The following is a 13,421-nucleotide window of genomic DNA, read 5'->3' on the forward strand; positions in this document are numbered from 1 at the left end:
ACTTTGTTGTTATTTTTTCTAGGTCATCGAAATAGTTTTTTTCGGAGTCTGATTGGTGTAGCGCTAAATAAATATATTAGTTTAGGTAGTATTGTCACCTTTATTATATTTGCTCACCTAATCCAAGAGCATTTAATATTTTTCCAGTTGATTAGATCAGGTTTAATTTGTATGGAAAGTGTTTTGTAGTTTTGCTCATAAAGTTTCTGATTTTCCCTTGGCAGATAGATTCCTAAATATTTTATACTATCAGTATTTACTTTAAATGGAATTTCTCTTTGTAACTCTAACTGTTGGGTTTTGTTAGTGATATATAAGAATGCTGATGACTTTTGTGGGTTTATTTTGTAGAGAATTAATTTTAAAAAACCACAAAGGATCGTGGTCTAGCAGTACCAAACCTAAAACTCCGTTATAAATCTTCAGTAACTAAAATCATTTTATACTGGCTAAGAAGTAGAATGGTGGATCAGTGAAATAAGTTACATACAAGCAACACAATAATCAATAACTATAGTAATCTAATATTTGATAAATTCTCAAACTTCAGCTTCTGGCATAAGAACTAACTATAAGAAAATAATGTCATAAATTTGGCATAGACCCATATCTCACTCAAAATGAGGTCAAAATAGGTACATGATTTGGACATAAAAGCTGATACCATAAATAAATTAGGAGCACAAAGGATAATTTCTTTATCAGATCTTTGGAGAAGGGAGGGATTTATAGTCAAAGAACTAGAGAATATAATAAAATATAAAATGGACCACTTTGATTACATTAAATTCAAAAGCTTTTGCACAAAGAAAACCAGAACAAACAAGACTGAAAGGGAAGTACAAAAGTGGGAAAATTTTTGTTACACTCAGTGTTTCTAATTAAGGACTTATTTCTAACACATAAAAAATAATTCTGTCAAATTTATAAGAATACAAGTCATTTCCCTATTGACAAATGGTCAAAGGATATGAACAGAAAATTTTCAGATGAAGAAACGAAAGCCATCTATACTTATATGAAAAGATACTTTTAATCACTATTGATTTGACAAATGCAAATTAAAACAATTTTGAGATACACCCTCACACCTATCAGATTGGCTGAGATGAGAAGAAAAGTTTTATTTTTAAATTAAAGCTTTTTATTTTCGAAACATATGCTTAGATAATTTTCCAACATTGGCTGTTGCAAAACTTTATGTTCCATTTTTTTCTTCCCCTTACCTCTACCCCCACCCCTAGATGGCAAATAATCCAATATATTTTAAATGTGGTAAAAACATATGTTAAATCCAATATATGCATACATATTTGTACAATTATCTTACACAAGAAAAATCAGATCAAAAAGTTTTTAAAAATGAGAAAGAAAATAGAATGCAATCATAAAATGCAAGCAAACAGTAAAAAAAGAATAAAAGTGCTATGTTGTGATCCACACTCAGTTTCCACAGCTCCTTTTGGATGTAGACAGCTCTCTTCATCACAAGATCATTGGAACTGGCCTGAATCATTTCATTGTTGAAGAGAGCCATGTCCATCACAATTGATCATCATATAATTTTGTGGTTGACATATACAATGATATATTATTCTGCTCATTTCACTTAGCATCAATTCATGTAAGTCTCTCCATAACTCTCTGAAATCATCCTGATGATCGTTTCTTTCTAAAACAATAATATTCCATGATTTTCATAGACTATAACTATTCAGGCATTCTTCAACTGATGAACATACATTCAATTTCCAGTTTCTTGCCACTACAAAAAGGGCTGCCCACAAACATTTTTATTTACATGTGGGTTCCTTTCCCTCCTTTAAGATCTCTTTGGGATATAAACCCACTAGGAATACTGCTGGATTAAAGGGTATGCACAATTTGATAGATCTTTGGGGATAGTTCCAAATTGCCCTCCAGAATGATTGGATCAGTTTACAACTACACCAACAATGCATTTGTGTCCCAGTTTTCTTATATCCCCTTTAACATTCATCATTATCCTTTCAATGACAGAAAAAAATTAATGGCAAATGTTGCAGGGGAGGGGAGAAAACTGGAACACTAATGAATTGTTGGTTCAGTTCTCAAATGATCCAACCACTCTGGAGAGCAATTTGAAACTATGCCCAAAGGACTGTCACACTGTGATATCAGACTGTGATATCACACAAAAATATCAGATATCAGACTGCGTTGGGCCCTTTGACTCAGCAGTGAATCTACTCATCTTGATCACAAAGAAATCATAAAGGAGGGGAAATGACCTACTTTTGGAAAAATGTTATTAGGAACTATTTTTATGGTAGCAAACAATTGGAAAATGAGTACATGACCATCAGTTAGGGAAAGACTGAATAAATTGTTGTATATGAAGGTAATGGAATATTATTTTTCTATAAAAATCATGACTAAACTTATTTTAGAAAGACCTGGAAAGATTTAAATGAACTGATGCTGTACTAAACAAGCAGGACCAGGATTGCATTGTACACAGTAACAGCAAGATTGTGCAATAAAGAAAGGCTTGGTTCTTCTCAGCAGTTTAGTGATCCAAAGCAATCTCAATAAACTTTGCATAGAAAATGACATCTGCATCCAGAAAGAGAAATATGAAGATTAAATGTTAATCAGCACATGCTATGTTTACTTATATTTTCTGTGTTTTTTTCCCTCTCTGTCATGGTTTTTCACTTTTGTTCTGATTTTTCTCTCCCAAGAAGATTCATAAAAATGTGCATTTAAAAGGTATATATATATATATATATATATATATATAGAATAAATAAAACAAAAAAGAAAAGAAAATTAGAGGAAAAAGAAAAAACAGAAAAAAAGAAAAGAACTTAATATTTGTTCTTCTAGTGAATTTATATTGTTATATAGTATCTCTAATATTAACTTTGGAGAAATACACATTTAAAAATGCTGAGGTACTTCCTTATAGCTATCAGATTAATTAACATGACAGAATAGGAAAAGGAGGAATTCTACAGAGGATGTGGAAAAATTGGTACACTAATACAGTGTTCGTGGAATTGTGAATTAGGTCAACCATTCTGAAGATCAGTTTACAACTATACTAAAAGGGCTATAAAATTGTGCATAACCAGACAAGCCAAGATGGAAGATTAAAGGCAGACACTTATCCACGATCTCCCCAAAATCCCTCCAAATCTCTTTAAATAATTACTGTAAAATATTTTAAAGCAGCAAAAACCATAAAAAAGTTGGAGTGAAACAAATTTCCAGCCTAAGACAACAAAGAAAGTTAGCAGAAATGTTCATTGCACCTGAATGAGAGTGGAACACAATTCAGAGCAAGACTTGACAGCATATTTCTAGCATCAGTAAACCAGCAGGGTATTGGAGCCACTGAGTCATCAGCAGTAGCTGTGATTTCTGAAGATCTCAGAGCTCGGGTGGTAAGGGAAACAAACAACTGGCCTGAAGGAGCGTCTATTTTTTGGGAGGTGTCTACTTTCTAGCATTGAGATAATACTCTGCTGCTTTGCCCACACTCAATTCTAGGTAACAGTTCTCCATAGCAGTCACCAGAGTGGAAAGGCATGCTAGCACACTACAACTTGCAGGCATAGTGTAGGTGAGGGCAAAAAACAATGCTCATGGTCACTGACAGACAAGAACACAGGCCAGAAGAATAGCAAAACAACCTCTGCTAGGATCATATCACCTTGAAAGAAATGACAAATTGTAAGTCCTTAGAAGCATCTCTGAAAAAATCTGCACAAACACCTGGAAGCTTGGAACTTTCATCCTGAAAGCAGAGCTATACTTTAACAAAGGGTTAAAAGTCAAGAAATATGCTCAATAAATGAGCAGACAATAGATAAGCTTTCTGAACATAGAAAGTTACTATGGTGACAAGGAAGTTCATGATATGCATTCAGAAGATAACAAAGTCAAACCTCTTACATCCAAAGCCTCTTAGAAAAAGAACTCATAAAGCATTTTGAAGATTAATTCAATTAGGTAGAAGAAAAATTGGGAAGAGAAATGAAAAAGATGCAAGAAAATCATTTTAAAAACAAGTCAACAGCTTGGTAAAGCAGACCCAAAAAATACTAAAGGAAAAAACAGACTATGCCAAATGATAAAGAAAGTACAAAGAGCCAATGAGAAGAATAATGCCTTAAAACACAGAACTGGACAAGAGGGAAAAAAAAAGAGGTACAAAAGCTCAGTGAAGAAAATAATTCCTTAAAAATTAGAAATGAGCAAATAACAACTAATAACTTTATGAGAAATCAAGAAACAATAAAACAAAACTAAAAGAATGGAAAAATAGAAGACAATTTACATTGTCTCTTTCCTCATAGGAAAAACAATTAACCTGGAAAATACATCCAGGAACAATGAGTGTAAAATTGTTGGACTACCTAAAAGCCATGGAAGAATAAAATCCTAGACATCATATTTCAAGAAAATTTCAGAGAAAATTGCAGTGATATTCTAGAACCAGGGGGTAAAATAGAAATGGAAAGAATCCATCTATTGCCTCCTGAAAGAGATTTCAAAACAAAAGCTCCCAGGAATATTGAAGCCAAATTTCATAGTTCCCAGGTCAAGGAGAAAATATTACAATCAGTTTGAAACAAATTCAGGTATGGTGGAGCAACAGTTAGGAAAACACAAGATTTGGCAATTTCTATATTAAAGTATTAGAAGACTTGAAACATGATATTCCAAAGGATAAATGAGCTAGGATTGCAACCAATAATCACCTGCCCAGCAAAATTGAGCATAGTTCTTCAGGGGAAAATGGATATTTAATGAAATAATGAGCTTTCAAAGATTTTTTTAATGAAAAGAACAGAGCTGAATAGAAATATTATTGATTTTCAAATACAAGTCTCAAGAAAAGCATAAAAAATAAACAGGCAAGGAAAATCATCAGGGGCTTTATGCAGTTGAATTATTTACATTCCTACATGGCAAGATGACACTTGTAATTCAGAAAAAATTTTCTTTTTAGGGCAGTTAGATAGTTTATATAGCAGAGGAGGCAGGTGTGGGTTGGATGTGTAAGGATAATATTTAAAAAAAAATAAAATCAGGGAATGAGAGAGAAATATACTAGAGGAAAGAGATAGGGAGATATAGAATGGTGTAAATTATCTGCCAGAAAAGAGGCAAGAAAAGGGAGTGAAGCCAATATGGTAGAGAGGAGACACATCCTTATCTGAGCTCTTCCTGATATCCCTCAGATCAACACCAAATCAAGCCTCTGAACTGGTTTTGCAATGCCAGAACCTGTGAATACATGGAGTGTAACAAAATTCCAGTACAAGAGCTTCAGGAAAGGTCTGTTTGAATCAAGCATGTTAGAGGGGGAGCCTACAGAGTAATCCAGAGACCCAGGGCTCTTAATTGAAATTCAACAGTATTGGCTACTTTGTCCTGGTTCAGAAGCCAATGGATCAGGAGATTATGTGTGAGACATACAATACAAATAGAAAAGTCAAATAGTAAGCCTCTAACTCTAAAATGGCATGAAACTTGGCCACACCCACAGAGCACTGGAAGTCAGCAGCAGCATCCCAGGGCAGTCTTTGAAACCTATAGAGAAAGCTTGGGACAATCTCCCTTTTGGCCTAAAAGCAGGTTTCAGCTTTTTTTAAAAAAAATGAGTAAAAAAGCCAAACAAACTCTGATTATAGATAGTTATGTGCAGAAAGAAAAGAACAGATATCAAACTCTGAGGACAGTAAAAGTAAATCATCTCCACATGAAGCCCCAAAGGGTAATATAAGTTGGTTCCCATCTCACAAGGTTCTCTTGGAAGAATTCAAAAAGATCTTAAAAGACAGTTAGAAGAAAAATGGGGAAAGGAAATGAGAACATTGCAGGAGAGATGCAGAAATTATCTGAAGAAAACACTTTAAGAAATAGATTTAGTGAAATGAAAAAAACACTTAGCTTCTTACAAAATAGCTTTGACCAAATGGAAAAAGAAAACAACACCTTCAAAAACAGAATTTGTGAAAGGGAAAAAATCCATTGAACAAAACAAATCATTTAAAAATTCAATTGACCAAATGCAAAGGAAGCTTAAAAAAAAAGGTAACTGAAGAAAATAATTCATTAAAAATTTGAATTAAAGAAATGGAAATGAATGACTAAATGAGATATCAAAAATCACTCAAACAAAACAAAAAAATTAAAATAAAATAGAAAAAATGTGAAATACTTCATTGAAAAGAACTGACCTGGAAAATACATCTAGAAGCGACAGTTTATCAATTACTGAACTTCCTGAAAACCATGATTTTTTAAAAAAGAGCATGGACATAATTTTTCAGTAAATCATCAAGCAAAACTTCTCTGACATCCTAGAACCAGAATGAAAAAATAGCCATTAAAAGAATTCACTGATCACTTCCTGAAAGCGAGAAGAAAATGAAAACTCCAAAGGATGTCATAGCTAAATTTCTAAATTATTGGAAAAAGGAGAAAATATTGCAAGCAGTCAGAAAGAAAAACATTTAAATATTGAAGAGCCACAGTCAGTATTACCCAGATCTAGCAACTTCCACTTTAAAGGATTGAAAGGTCTGGAGACTGATATTATGAAAGGCATAGAAAAGGCATAGAAAGGCATATGAAAGGCAGGAAATACAGATTTAGTAATTCTAACCGTAAATGTGAATGGGATGAACTCCCCCATAAAGAGGAGGCAGATAGCAGACTGGATCAAAAGTCAGAACCCTACAATATGTTGTTTACAAGAAACACATTTAAAGCAGGGGGATACATATAGAGTAAAGGTAAAAGGCTGGAGCAAAATCTATTATGCTTCAGGTGAAGTCAAAAAAGCAGGGGTAGCCATCCTTATCTCAGATCAAGCAAAAGTAAAAATTGATCTAATTAAAAGAGATAAGGAAGGAAACTATATCCTGCTAAAGGGTAGCATAAACAACGAAGCAATATCAATATTAAACATATATGCACCAAGTGGTATGGCACTCAACTTCCTAAAGGAGAAGTTAAGAGAGTTGCAAGAAGAAATATACAACAAAACTGTAATAGTAGGAGATCTCAACCTTGCACTCTCAGAATTAGACATCAAACCACAAAACAAATAAGAAAGAAATTAAAGAAGTAAATAGAATATTAGAAAAATTAGGTATGTTGGATCTTTGGAGAAAATTGAATGGAGATAGAAGGGAATATACTTTCTTCTCAGCAGTTCATGGAACCTATTCAAAAATTGACCATATATTAGGACATAAAGACCTCAAAATTAAATGCAAGAAAGCAGAAATAGTAAATGCTTTCTTTTCAGATCATGATGCAATAAAAACTACATTCAACAAAAAGTTAGGGGGAAATAGACCAAAAAGTAATTGGAAACTAAACAATCTCATCTTAAAGAATGATTGGGTGAAGCAGCAAATTATAGATACAATTAATAATTTCACTCAAGATAATGACAATGATGAGACATCATACCAAAATTTGTGGGATGCAGCCAAAGCGGTAATAAGAGGGAATTTTATATCCTTAGAGGCTTACTTGAATAAAACAGAGAAAGAAAAGATTAATGAATTGGGCTTGCAACTAAAAAAACTAAAAAAAGACCAAATTAAAAACCCCCAATCAAATACTAAATTGGAAATTCTAAAATTAAAAGGAGAAATTAAAAATATTGAAAGTAAAAAAACTATTGAACTAATTAATAAAACTAAGAGTTGGTTCTATGAAAAAGCCAATAAAATAGATAAGCCTTTGGTAAATCTGATTAGAAAAAGGAGGGAGGAAAATGAAATTAGTAGTCTTAAAAATGAAAAGGGAGAACTTTCCACCAATGAAGAGGAAATTAGAGAAATAATAAGGAGTTATTTTGCTCAACTTTATGCCAATAAATTTGATAACCTAAGTGAAATGGATGACTACCTCCAAAAATATAGACTTCCCAGACTAACAGAGGAGGAAGTAAATTGCTTGAATAGTCCCATTTCAGAAAAAGAAATAGAACAGGCAATTAAACAACTCCCTAAGAAAAAATCCCCAGGACCAGATGGATTTACATGTGAATTTTACCAAACATTTAAAGAACAATTGGCCCCAATGCTATATAAATTATTTGATAAAATAGGGAATGAAGGAGTCCTACCAAATTCCTTCTATGACACAGACATGGTACTGATACCTAAACCAGGTAGGCTGAAAACAGAGAAAGAAAATTATAGACCAATCTCCCTAATGAATATTGATGCTAAAATCTTAAATAAGATATTAGCAAAAAGACTACAGAAAATCATCTCCAAGATAATACACTATGATCAAGTAGGATTTATACCAGGAATGCAGGGCTGGTTCAATATTAGGAAAACTATCAATATAATTGGCCATGTTAATAACCAAATTAACAAAAACCATATGATCATCTCAATAGATGCAGAAAAAGCATTTGATAAAATCCAACATCCATTCCTATTAAAAACACTTGAGAGTATAGGAATAAATGGACTTTTCCTTAAAATAATCAGCAGCATCTATTTAAAACCATCAGTAAGCATCATATGTAATGGAGACAAACTGCAACCATTCCCAATAAGATCTGGAGTGAAACAAGGTTGCCCACTATCACCGTTACTATTTAATATTGTATTAGAAACGCTAGCTATAGCAATAAGAGCTGAGAAAGAGATTAAAGGAATAAGAATAGGCAATGAGGAAGCCAAATTATCACTCTTTGCCGATGACATGATGGTATACTTAGAGAACCCCAGAGATTCTGCTAAAAAGTTATTAGAAATAACCCACAACTTTAGCAAAGCTGCTGGTTATAAAATAAACCCACATAAGTCATCAGCATTCTTATATATCACTAACCAAATCCAACAGTCAGAGTTACAAAGAGAAATTCCATTTAAAGTAACTACTGATAATATAAAATATTTAGGAATCTATCTGCCAAGGGAAAATCAGAAACTTTATGAGCAAAATTACAGACCACTTTTCACACAAATTAAGTCTGATCTAACCAATTGGAAAAATATTAAATGCTCTTGGATAGGGCGAGCAAATATAATAAAGATGACAATATTACCTAAACTAATCTATTTATTTAGCGCTATACCAATCAGACTCCCAAAAAACTATTTTAATGACCTAGAAAAAATAACAACAAAGTTCATATGGAAAAACAAAAGGTCAAGAATTTCAAGGGAATTAATGAAAAAAAAATTAAATGATAGTGGCTTAGCTGTACCAGATCTAAAATTATATTATAGAACAGCAGTTACCAAAACTATTTGGTATTGGCTAAGGAATAGATTAGTTGATCAGTGGAATAGATTAGGTTCAAGGGATAAAACAGTCAACAAATATAGCAACCTAGTCTTTGACAAACCCAAAGATCCCAGCTTTTGGGATAAGAACTTACTGTTTGATAAAAATTGCTGGGAAAATTGGAAACTAATATGGCAGAAACTAGGCATTGATCCATACTTAACGCCGTACACCAAGATAAGGTCAAAATGGGTTCATGACCTAGGCATAAAGAATGAAATTATTAATAAATTAGAGGAACATAGGATAGTTTACCTCTCAGACCTGTGGAAGGGGAAGGTCTTTATGACCAAAGCAGAACTAGAGATCATTACTGATCACAAAATAGAAAATTTCGATTATACCAAACTGAAAAGTTTTTGTACAAACAAAACTAATGCAGACAAGATTAGAAGGGAAGCAATAAACTGGGAAAATATTTTTACAGTCAAAGGTTCTGATAAAGGCCTCCTTTCCAAAATATATAGAGAATTAACTCTAATTTATAAAAAATCAAGCCATTCTCCAATTGAAAAATGGTCAAAGGATATGAACAGACAATTCTCAGATGAAGAAATTGAAACTATTTCTAGTCATATGAAAAGATGCTCCAAGTCATTATTAATCAGAGAAATGCAAATTAAGACAACTCTAAGATACCACTACACACCTGTCAGATTGGCTAAGATGACAGGAAAAAATAATGATGATTGTTGGAGGGGATGTGGGAAAACTGGGACATTGATTCATTGTTGGTGGAGTTGTGAACGAATCCAACCATTTTGGAGAGTAGTTTGGAACTATGCTCAAAAAGTTATCAAACTGTGCATACCCTTTGATCCAGCAGTGTTACTACTGGGATTATATCCCAAAGAGATTATAAAGAAGGGAAAGGGACCTGTATGTGCACGAATGTTTGTGGCAGCCCTTTTTGTAGTGGCTAGAAACTGGAAACTGAATGGATGTCCATCAGTTGGAGAATGGCTGAATAAATTGTGGTATATGAATATTATGGAATATTACTGTTCTGTAAGAAATGACCAACAGGATGATTTCAGAAAGGCCTGGAGAGACTTACACGAACTGATGCTGAGTGAAATGAGCAGGACCAGGAGATCATTATATACTTCAACAACAATACTATATGATGACCAGTTCTGATGGACCAGGCCATCCTCAGCAACGAGATCAACCAAATCATTTCTAATGGAGCAGTAATGAACTGAACTAGCTATGCCCAGAAAAAGAACTCTGGGAGATGACTAAAAACCATTACATTGAATTCCCAATCCCTATATTTATGCACACCTGCATTTTTGATTTCCTTCACAAGCTAATTGTACAATATTTCAGAGTCTGATTCTTTTTGTACAGCAAAATAACGTTTTGGTCATGTATACTTATTGTGTATCTAATTTATATTTTAATATATTTAACATCTACTGGTCATCCTGCCATCTAGGGGAGGGGGTGGGGGGGTAAGAGGTGAAAAATTGGAACAAGAGGTTTTGCCATTGTTAATGCTGTAAAGTTACCCATGTATATATCCTGTAAATAAAAGGCTATTAAATTAAAAAAAAAAAAAAGAAAATAATACATTAAAATTAGAATTGAAGGACTCCATAAGACTTCAAGAATCAGTAAAACAAAAACAAAGAAAATAAAAAAAAAGATTACTTAGAGTCCTGGAGCAGTGCAGTCTCAGGTTGGCGGTGCAGATTCTATGCACAAAAGCCAGCACAGACAGCTCAGAGTCCCAGGGCATTGCTGACTCCATCAGCATTGCTGACTCCACATGCCAGACCCAACACCAGGAGTGAATCAGCACTGACCCAGTGCAACTGTGGTCCGCTGGAAAACCTCTCCCACCCTAAAGGCAGACCTTCATTTAACTTTTAAAAATGATTAAAAAAGTAAAGAGGACTCTAAAAATTGACAGCTTTTAATGGCGAAAGGGAAGAACAGACCTCAAACCCTGAGGAGACTAAAGGCAGATTGTCTCTAGATGAAGCTCCAAATGGTGATGCAACCTGATCCCCATCACACAAGGGTCTCCTAGAAGAACTTCAAAAGGATCTTAAAAGAGAGCTAGACAGTGTTACTACTGGGCTTATATACCAAAGAGATCCTAAAGAAGGGAAAGGGACCTGTATGTGCATGAATATTTGTGGCAGCCCTCTTTGTATTGGCCAGAAACTGGAAACTGAGTAAATGCCCATCAATTGGAGAATGGCTGAATAAATTGTGGTATATTAATATTATGGAATATTATTTTTCGGTAAGAAATGACCAACAGGATGATTTCAGAAAGGCCTGAAGAGACTTACATGAACTGATGCTGAGCGAAACGAGCAGGGCCAGGAGATCATTATATACTTCAATGATCAATTCTGATGGACCTGGCTGTCTTCAGCAATGAGATGAACCAAATCAATTCCAATGGAGCAGTAATGAACTGAACCTGCTACACCCAGTGAAAGAACTCTGTGAGATGAATAGGAACCATTACATTGAATTCCCAATCCCTATATTTTTGCCTGCCGGCTATTTGGACTTCCTACACAGGCTAATTGTACAATATTTCAGAGTCTGATTCTTTTTATACAGCAAAATAACGGTTTGGTCATATATACTTATTTTGTATTTAATTTATACTTTAATTTATTTAACATCTACTGGTTATCCTGCCACCTAGAGGAGGGGGTGGGGGGAAGGAGGGAAAAAATTGGAACAAAAGTTTTGGCAATTGTCAATGCTATAAAATTACCCATGCATATAACTTGCAAATGAAAAGCTATTAAAAAAATAAAAAATAAATTTAAAAAAAGAGAGAGCTAGAAGAAAACTGGGGAAAGGAAATGAAAGCTTTGCAAGAGAGTTTGGGAAAGGCAACACAAAGTAGACATAGTGAAATAGGAAAAGCACATAACTCAATAAAAGATAGATTTGATGAACTGGAAGAAGAAAGCAACTCCCCCCCCCAAAAAAAAAAAAAAAACCAGAATTTTTGAAACAAAAAAAGACAGTAACTTCTTAAAAAACAGAATTTGTGAAGTGGAAAAAAATTCCAAAGAAGAAAACGACTCATTCAAAAATTGAATTGGAAATTTTTTAAAAAAAGTAAATGAAGAAAATAACTAACACACTGAAATTCAGAATTGAACAAATGGAAATGAATGACTCAATAAGACAACAAGAATCAGTCTAGCAAAACCAAAAAAAAAATGAAAAAATAGAAAAAAAATGTAAAATACTGAATGGGGAAAACAATCAACCTGGAAAATAGATGTAGGAGAGACAATCTAAGGATTATTGGACTCACTGAAATATTTGGTGGAAATAAAAGAGCCTAGACACTATCTTTCAGGAAATCATCAAAGAGAACTGCCTGGATATCATAGAAATAAAAGGTTAAATGATCCCTGAAAGAATTGACTGAACACCTCCTGAAAGAGACCTCAAAATTAAAACCCCAAGGAATATTGTGACTAAATTTGAGAGATAGAAAGAGGATTGTAACAGAAAAAAGGGGGAAAGTGGAGGTGAAATGAGGTAAATTACATCTAAGGAAGAGGCAAAGAAAACATATTATAATTGAAGGAAAGAAAGAAGGGTGATGAATATTGTGTGAATCTTATTCTCATCAGATTTGGCCCAAAGAAAGAATATTAGATATATTTGATTTCACTGAGAAACATCTCTCATTTTATAGAAAAATGAGAGGGGAATAGGGAAGGTGTAGGATAAATAGAAGGAAAAAGAGAAATAGTAGGAGAAATATATAAGAAACAGGGAGGGTTCCTAAATTAGGCAGACTGCTTGAGGAAAGTAGTTCTCAAAAGTAAAATACTGGGGAGGAGGGGAAAAGGGAAAAGGAAAGAGAAAAGTATAATTTGGGCTTAATAAGATGGCAGGAAATAGAGAATTAGTCATTTGAACTGTAAATGTGGGTTGAACTCTCCTGTAAAACATAAGCAGATAGCAGACTGGATTAAAAACCATAATCCTACAATATATTGTTTATAAGAAACACATTTAAAGCAGAGTGATACATACAGAGTAAAGATAAAAGGCTGGAGTAGAGTCTATTATGCTTTAGATGAAGTAACGAAAGCAGGAGT

The sequence above is a fragment of the Sarcophilus harrisii genome, chromosome 3 (genome assembly GCF_902635505.1).
Source record: "Sarcophilus harrisii chromosome 3, mSarHar1.11, whole genome shotgun sequence".
NCBI lineage: Eukaryota > Metazoa > Chordata > Mammalia > Dasyuromorphia > Dasyuridae > Sarcophilus > Sarcophilus harrisii.